This window comes from Pan troglodytes, chromosome 18 (assembly GCF_028858775.2).
Source record: "Pan troglodytes isolate AG18354 chromosome 18, NHGRI_mPanTro3-v2.0_pri, whole genome shotgun sequence".
Lineage (NCBI taxonomy): Eukaryota > Metazoa > Chordata > Mammalia > Primates > Hominidae > Pan > Pan troglodytes.
The window spans coordinates 12,807,935-12,815,851 of NC_072416.2; the positions used below are offsets into that span (position 1 = coordinate 12,807,935).

Sequence of the window (7,917 nt, forward strand, 5' to 3'; positions counted from 1 at the left end):
TCGAGCTAATTCTCCATACCCCAGCCCGTTCTCGCATCCAGCTTCCTCATCCCCTGTCTCCAGGCACTTCCCCATCCCCAACTCTGTCCATATCCCCCACCGCATTCCCCAAGTTCGCCGCGGGCCACAGACCCTAAGCGCCGCGCGTGTTCTGTACCCCACCAAGCTCCTAGGTGCACAGAATAAACCCTCCATCCAACCCCTCCCACCTGGGATAGAGAGGACCAAGTTATCAACCCCGCCCCCTGCTGGCGCGGAGCGAACTACAGACCCCGCAGGGCGTGCGGAGGCGGCACCCAGACCCCGCGTCCCAGCTTGAGAGCTCAGCTAGTTGGCTGACCCCGCCCCCTGCGAGCCCGTCGTGTGCACCACACACTTTGCTCTACGCCCAGCCCCAACTACAGACCCGGCTCCTCTCAGGCAGAGTACACCCCAAGTGCTTGGGAGTGAGGACGCTGCCTGGTGGGCCCAGGCTCCGCTGTGCCTGGGGAACTTGGGGCTCGCCCCACCTCGAGCCAAGGGGCCGTGCAGAGTCCTTCACTCAACAGCAAGTGGGCCCAGGACCCACCCCTACACGCGCGCGTGCACACACACGTGCACACACACACACGCACACACACATGTTCACACACACACCCTCTCTCACGCGCGCCGTGTGCAATGCTGAATTCTGGAGAGTAGGCGCGTCCCCCCGCGGGCCAGCGCGTAGGAGCTGGCAAAGAACGTGCGTAGGGGGAAAGGTAGGCTCCCAAGAAGCTCCCAGACGGACGTGGACTGTACAGCCCCTCCCTAGCCTTTCTACTGCGGGCGCTGTTGCCAAGTCCTAGGTGCACGTGGGCAGTGGGCCGCACACGCTCATAGGCACGCGCGCTTTTCTGCGCACTTCCTCAGACTGCTGTAGCGGTGCCCACGGCCAGCCGGAGTCCTCACATGTCCTCAGGTGGTGCACACGCATGAACGGCGGCAGGTGCACAGCCCTGCGTACCTGCAAATACCAGCACGGTCGTGCACGCGTGCCCTGACGCGCGCCTCTCGGGACGGACGCTGCTGGAGCCGGGGGAAGTTGAGGCGAACTCCAAGAGGCCTCGACGTTCCTGGGTAAGCGCCGCGGAGCGCGGAGCCGCAGCGCCCCCTGGTGCCCCTCCTGCACTTCGCCGCTGGGCTCCCTCCCGCTTTCCCTCTCCCTCTCTAGCCTGATCCCTCTCCCGCTCTCCCTCCGGTCGAGTCTCCCTCCTCCCCGGCCCAAGGAGCCCTGATCTCCCTCTGGGACGTACCTGTAGCCCAAGAAGGTCGAGGATGCAGTGGGGCGCGCTGCGCGCACGAGCATCTCGGCCGCCTCAGCAGCCACCGGGTTTAGCGGGTTCCCGCATGCTGCGGCCCCCGCGCGCTCCCCTGGCTGTCCCGCGCTGTCCGCATCGCCCCCACGGGGGGCGGCTATCCCAGCCGGAGGCTCTGCAGCAGGGCTCTAACGGGGCGGAGGAGAGAAGGAGAGGCAGGGTCAGCCCACCAACGAGGGGAGGGAGGGTTGAGGGGAAGGCTGCAGTCTGCAGTGCTCACAAGCCCCCCTACGCGCCCAGGGGGGCTAGACAAGAGGGGGGAAGCTGAAGCCCGATGCCCACGACGCCCCCAGTGCGGATCCTCAGCCCCTGTGGCTGATAGCGGGAGCTCCACTCCAGGGTGCACAGGAGAATGGGAGCCCCAGGTTGGCCACCCACGAGAAGCTAACTGGGCACCTCCACCCGCACCCCCTACCACCTCCCCAGCGCCGGCTGCTGGGAGTTGTGCGACCGGGAGCTGCTGAGCGAGGGAGGTAGGGAGAGAAAGAGGAGGTAACGAGGGTGGGGGGGGCGCTGGCTGAGTTTGTGACGAGCCAGCAGTAGGAGAGGGGGAGGGAAGGACGCGGGCTCCCGCGGTCCCGGTTCCCCGAGGGAGGTGGATCTTTCCCACGCAGAGACCCTCTTGTGATCCTGCCGCTTCCTCCCTCTTCAGGCCTCCCACCTCCCCCTTCCCAAGTGTGCCTCCCAGGCCCGGCGTCCCGCGCTAGCACTCACCGCAGCCTCTCTCCACATAGTTCTCAGCAGTGGCCGCTCCTGGTCATCTCCAGGGCTGATGGCTGCGGCCGCGATTCTCAGCGCTCACCCGGTCCCATGATCCGGCCAAGCCCTAGGAGCTCCCCTCCAAGATCCCTAGCTCCGCTTCCTGCCCCACTCCGGACGGCAACTGCCCGGTCCTCTGAGCGCGCCGGAGCACCCTCTCCGCAACCCAGCTCCGGGCTGGTGTGTTTGAGGGCGAGTGTGTGTGTGAGTGCAGGAGCGCGCTCGCGTGTGGCCGGGGATCCCCGCGGTCCCCGGCCGAGAGAGGCGCGGGCGGGGAAAGGCAGCTCCCTCCGGGCCCTTCGCTGCTGGGCCAGCTCCGCGCCGGGCGTTCGGCTTCCCACTTCCCAGCGGGAGTCCGGTGAGCGCCTGGACACCCTGGTTCACAGCACTGGCAAAGCCGGGTTCCCGGGGCGTCTTTCTGCTGCGGTCGCCTCCGAGGAAGAGGAGAAGGAAGGTAGCGGCGCCCTCCACACCAACTTAGGGACTTGTTCTCAGCCGGCGAGACGCAGTAGCCCCCGCTCAAGCCCAAGAGGCTTCGAGCTCCGGCGGGCGAAAGCGTCTGCTGCCCGCAGCCTCTCTCCTAGGTGGGTCGAGACAGACCCCGCAGTCCCTCGGCGGCGACGCGGAGCGCGGCCACCCGTTCCGAGAGCGCACGGCGGCAAATAAGGCCAGGATAGGTGGCTGGCTGGCGACGGGGGCGCCGGCGGCGGCGCGCGCTGCTGTCCGTGGTGTTGGAACCACGCTCTCCGCCCGCTCCCGGGCGTCTGGTGCGGCTGAAGAATCAATTATTCAGATCTCTGCTACCGCTTCCTCCTCCCCCAGTGCCTCGCGCTGGGTACAGTTATCCCCCTGCACGCACAGGCGCGCCGACACACACACACACACACACACACACACACACACACACACGCGCGCGCGCACAGAGTCTGCTCCAATGCTTCTCCCTGTGCCTCGCCACCCCCGTACGGGAACCCACTCCTCTGATCTCAGGGAGCCAGGATCCTAAAAGCAAAGACATCTGCATTTCCCACTTGCTTCCTTCTAAGTTCTACCAAACAGAAGCCTCCCTGAGGCTGCCACTTCTAAGCTACCAGAAGAGGTGAGCCAGAGAACATGTGACGGCCTGGGTGTGTGAGGGCTTGGTTGACTTGAATTCTAGCGACTGGGCATGAAATGCATGGTCAAGGGAGGAGCTCTGCCCCTTTTATATTCACCTGTATCTCCAACGCCTGTCTGCCTTTCAGGCCTTGGAAGGAAAGGGGTCTTAAATTCTAAGAGGTTTTGCAATCACTGTTCTAACCCTGCCTCCTCCACTTAACCTAATGTCACTTGCTGCGGTCTAAATGTGTGTGTTCCCACCCCCAAATTCATAGGATAAAATCCTAACTCCCAAGGTGATGGTATTAGGAGGTGGGGCCTTTAGGAGGTGACTTCATGGCTTCATGAGAGTAAAATGGGATTTGTGCTCTTATAAAAGAGATGCCAGAGAGTCAGCTAGGTCCTTCCACCAAGTGAGACTTAATCAAGAAGGCATCGGCCTATGAACAGGAACCAGGCCCTCCCCAAACATTGAGTCTGCTGCTGCTTCATCTTGGACCTCCCAGCCTCAAGAAATGAGAGAAATAAACTTCTGCTGTTGATGATGTTTTGCTATGGCACCTGGATAAAACTAAAACATCACTTTTGGACATTATATTTCTTCCCTTTATTGATCACTAATCTGGAAATGGGGGGCAGTAAAAACATCTACTTCTCAGGATTATTTTGAAAAGAAAAGGAAGTAGCCTTAATAAAGGGGTCAACAAGGTCTGGCACATAGTAGATGCTCAATCAACATCGTGCACCTTGAAGTAGCCTGGAAGCAGGTGAACTTCTTCCAGGAATGTGGATGTGGCTGCTGAAATGGAGACAGGAGAAGGGCACAGTGTGTGGAGACAAATGGATTCATTATTGAGCTGGTTGTTCTATGCTGGGTTTCCTGGGTTTTTGTTTTTGTTTTTTTTTAATCCAAAAGACAGAGAAAGGGTGAGGGAAATCCTGGAAAGTAAATTAAAATGGGGGATTGTATAATATAAGGCAGGGAACAGGAAAGTGTTTCCTTTCTTGAGTCTATGGCTGGGCTGAACTGATTAGGCCACTCCTTGGCACCCATGCAAGACTCTGGCTTGGGGTCTAAAGGGGAAGTTAGGCCATTTTATTTAAATGAGTTATAAATTATAGACAATAAAATGCATATCTCTTAAGGGTTTCATTTGTGAAGGTTTTTTGGTGTTTTCTTTTTTATTTGTTTTGTTTTGTTTTGTTTTGTTGACAGGGTCTCACTCTTGCCCAGGCTGGAGTGCAGTGGTGTGGTCGTAGCTCACTATTAACTTGAACTCCTAGGCTCAAGTGATCCTTCTGCCTCAGCTTCCTAAGAAGTTAGGACTTGTGGTGGTTAGCCCATGCCACCACATCTGGCAAATTTTTTATTTTTTGTAGCCATTGGGTGTTGCTATGTTGTCCATGCTGGTCTCAAACTCTTGTCTTTAAGAAATCCTCTGGCCTTGGCCTCCCAAAGGCTGAAATTACAGATGTGAGCCACTGCACCCAGCCAGTTTGTTACTTTTGAAATTGTGTGTATCCACATAGACCGTCACGTAAAATGAGGTACAGAGTATTTTCATCACCACCAGGAAGTTTTCTTGTGTCCCTTTGTTGTCAATCCCACTCCCCCCATTCAGTGTAAACTACAATTTTGATTTCTAATACCATGTATTAGTTTTGCCCTTTTTTGAACTTCATATAAGTGGAATTTTACACTATGTATTCTTTGGTGACTGGCTTTTTTCACTTACCCTGATGTCTGGAAGATTCCTCTGTGTTGTTGCATGTATCAACAGCTTTTTTATTTTTTATTGTTGAGCAACTAGCTCTCTATTGCATGGATAAGCCACACTTTGTGTATCCAGTCTTCTGCAATGGATATGTGGGTTTTATCTATGGGACTTTTTAAAATACAGATGTGGCTGGGTGCAGTGGCTCACGCCTGTACTCCCAGAACTTTGGGAGGCTAAGGCAGGAGGATCACTTGAGCCCAGGAGTTTGAAACCAGCCTGGGCAACACGATGAGAGCCCAGGAATTTGAAACCAGCCTGGGCAACATGATGAGAACCCAAGTGTTCACACTGCTGCACTCCAGCCTGAGTGACAGAGTGAGACTTTGTCCCCAAAAAAATAAAGAAAGAAAATAAAACACAGATGCCTATGCCCACTCTAGATCTACTCCATCAGGATCTCCAGGTGTGGGGCCAAGCACGGACAGTTATTTTATATCCATAGGGGATTCTGATGATGCCTCTGCACTTGCTATTCTCATAAATTGATGCTGACCCTGAAATTGGATTTGTCTTTCTTAAAAAATACTGGTATTCAGGGTTTTAAGTTATTCATGATCAGACTTATAGAAAGATAAATCAAACTGATATGGCCTCTTTTGAATAGAGAAAGAAGGCAGCCCTTCATTGGAAGGGACACTGTGCCTCTAAACATAGGCACAGGAGGCTGGAGTTGCACTGGGGTGGACATGTCACCAGGGTGGAGCACATCGTGTGTCAGGCACCTGGAACTTCACCATACATGCAGAGACTGTGACAGCGTGTATAAGATCATGACAGCTTTACTCCATCTATGCTGCAAAGCTTAATTCTCAATGCAGCTTAGGATGCTGAGCAGAATTTTGCTGCTCAAAGAGTTTCAGATGATAAGAAAAACTTCTTCATAGCAGCTATATCAACTGTGATGGTTAATACTGAGTATCAACTTGATTGGATTGAAGGATGCAAAGTATTGTTCCTGGGTGTGTCTGTGAGGGCGTTGCCAAAGGAGATTAACATTTGAGTCAGTGGACTGGCAGACCCACCCTCAATCTGGGTAGGCACCATCTAATCAGCTGCCAGCACAGCCAGAATAAAAGCAGGCAGAATATGGAAAGACTAGACTGGTTTAGTTTTCTGGCCTCCATCTTTCCCCTGGGGCTGAATGCTTCCTGCCCTGGAACATCGGACTCCAAGTTCTTCAGCTTTGGGACTCTGACTGGCTTCCTTGCTTCTCAGCTTGAAGTCTATTGTGAAACCTCACCTTGTGATCATGTGAGTCAATATTCCTTAATAAACTCCCCTTTAGTCTGGGCACGGTGGCTCATGCCTGTAATCCCAGCACTTTGGGAGGCCGAGACGGGTGGATCACCTGAGGTCAGGAGTTCAAGACCAGCCTGACCAACATGGTGAAACCCCGGCTCTATTAAATACAAAAAATTAGGCAGGCATGGTGGTGTATGCCTGTAATCCCAGCTACTTGGGAGGCTGTGGCAGGAAAATCACTTGAACCTGGGAGGCGGAGGTTGCAGTGAGCTGAGATTGTGCCACTGCACTCCAGCCTAGGCAACAAGAGCAAAACTCCGTCTCAAAAAAATAAAATAAAAAATAAAATAAACTCCCCTTTATATATACATCTATCCTATTAGTTCTGTCCCTCTAGAGAACCCTGGCTAACAGAACCGACAAAGACTTCTCTAAGTGAAAGAACAAGGAGCAGCTCTTCCACATACCTGGGCAGGCCACACCGCTGCACCCTAAGAGGAAGCACATTGGGTGCCCCTTCTCACACTCACCATAGGAGGGCAGCTTCCATGTCCAGAGGAGGCCAGGCCTCTCCTGTAGGAAATGTCTTTCTTGTAGGCTCACTCACCATTGCACAGGGAAGCTGGCTCCAACTTAACCTCTGTCACTCATCTGTGACTGGTCAGAGCAGTCCCTCAAGACAGTGCTTTGATGGCCCTGAAGTCAGACCATGTCAGGCCAAGTTCCCAAGGCCAGGAGTGCCCAAAAGTCTCATCATTCACTCCACAGATACTCTGTCAGAGTCTGTGCCTATGAGAAAAACTTCTCAGGGAAATGTCTGGATGCTAAGGAGAGAGGTCATGTTTCCTGGTACCTGGGATCATTGAGGCATGCCATCTTGAAACTGTGGAGGCCCTTAGCGATGATCAAACCAACCCCCAATGCTGCTTTTTTTTTTTTTTTTCCTAATGAGGACTATGGCCAGGCACGGTGGATCACGCCTGTAATCCCAGCACTTTGGGAGTCTGAGGCAGGCGAATCACTTGAGGCCAGGAGTTCAAGACCAGCCTGGCCAACATGGTGAAACCCCGTCTCTACTAAAAATACAAAAATTAGCCAGGCATGGTGGCATGTGCCTGTAGTCCCAGCTACTCAGGAGGTTGAGGCAGGAGAATCGCTTGAACCTGGGAGACGGAGATTGCAGTGAATTGAGATCGCACCAGTGCACTCCAGCCTGGGCGACAGAGTGAAACTCCTTCTCCAAAAAAAAAAAAAAAAAAAAAGACTCCAAGGCACAAGGCACCGAAGGTCACATAGCTACTAAGGGTCACACATGGTCTCTTTTTCATACATTCCGGTCACAAGCACAGCCCTTTTCCTATTCATGAACACAGACTCCTCCACTGGATGTGACTTCCAGTAGAGGTTGCCAGGTAGAAAGTCACAGCAAATTATTCTTCAAGAGGTGATTGTCCTTGGGTGCCCCTGGTATATGCAGCATAGCTGGGCAGGTCAAAAGATATTTGGGTGCCCTGTGCTCTTTGGGAGGGGAATTGGGATTGGGGTGAAGACGGGAAGGAAAGATGACTCAGTTACTGAGTTCTCCATCAGAAAAATGACTCAGGACATTAGCAATCTTACTGAGAGCATTTAGTGGTAGTAAAACAGGCCTGGTCTACCAGTCAAGAGCTGACTCTGCCCAAGGACTAGTAATTAGCAGAGGT

At 53.9% G+C, this 7,917-nt stretch overlaps 1 protein-coding gene across 2 annotated transcripts in view; it reads right to left on the bottom strand.

The window, feature by feature from the left end:
* GRIN2A (glutamate ionotropic receptor NMDA type subunit 2A) overlaps positions 1 to 1,413 on the bottom strand; it is a 428,905-nt gene extending 427,492 nt beyond the window's left edge. For both annotated transcript variants that reach the window (XM_054668020.2, XM_054668019.1), the window contains exon 1: positions 1,275 to 1,413. The gene's annotated coding sequence lies outside the window, so the exon portion shown is untranslated. The remainder of the gene's footprint in view (positions 1 to 1,274) is intronic.
* Positions 1,414 to 7,917: the final 6,504 nt, after the last annotated feature.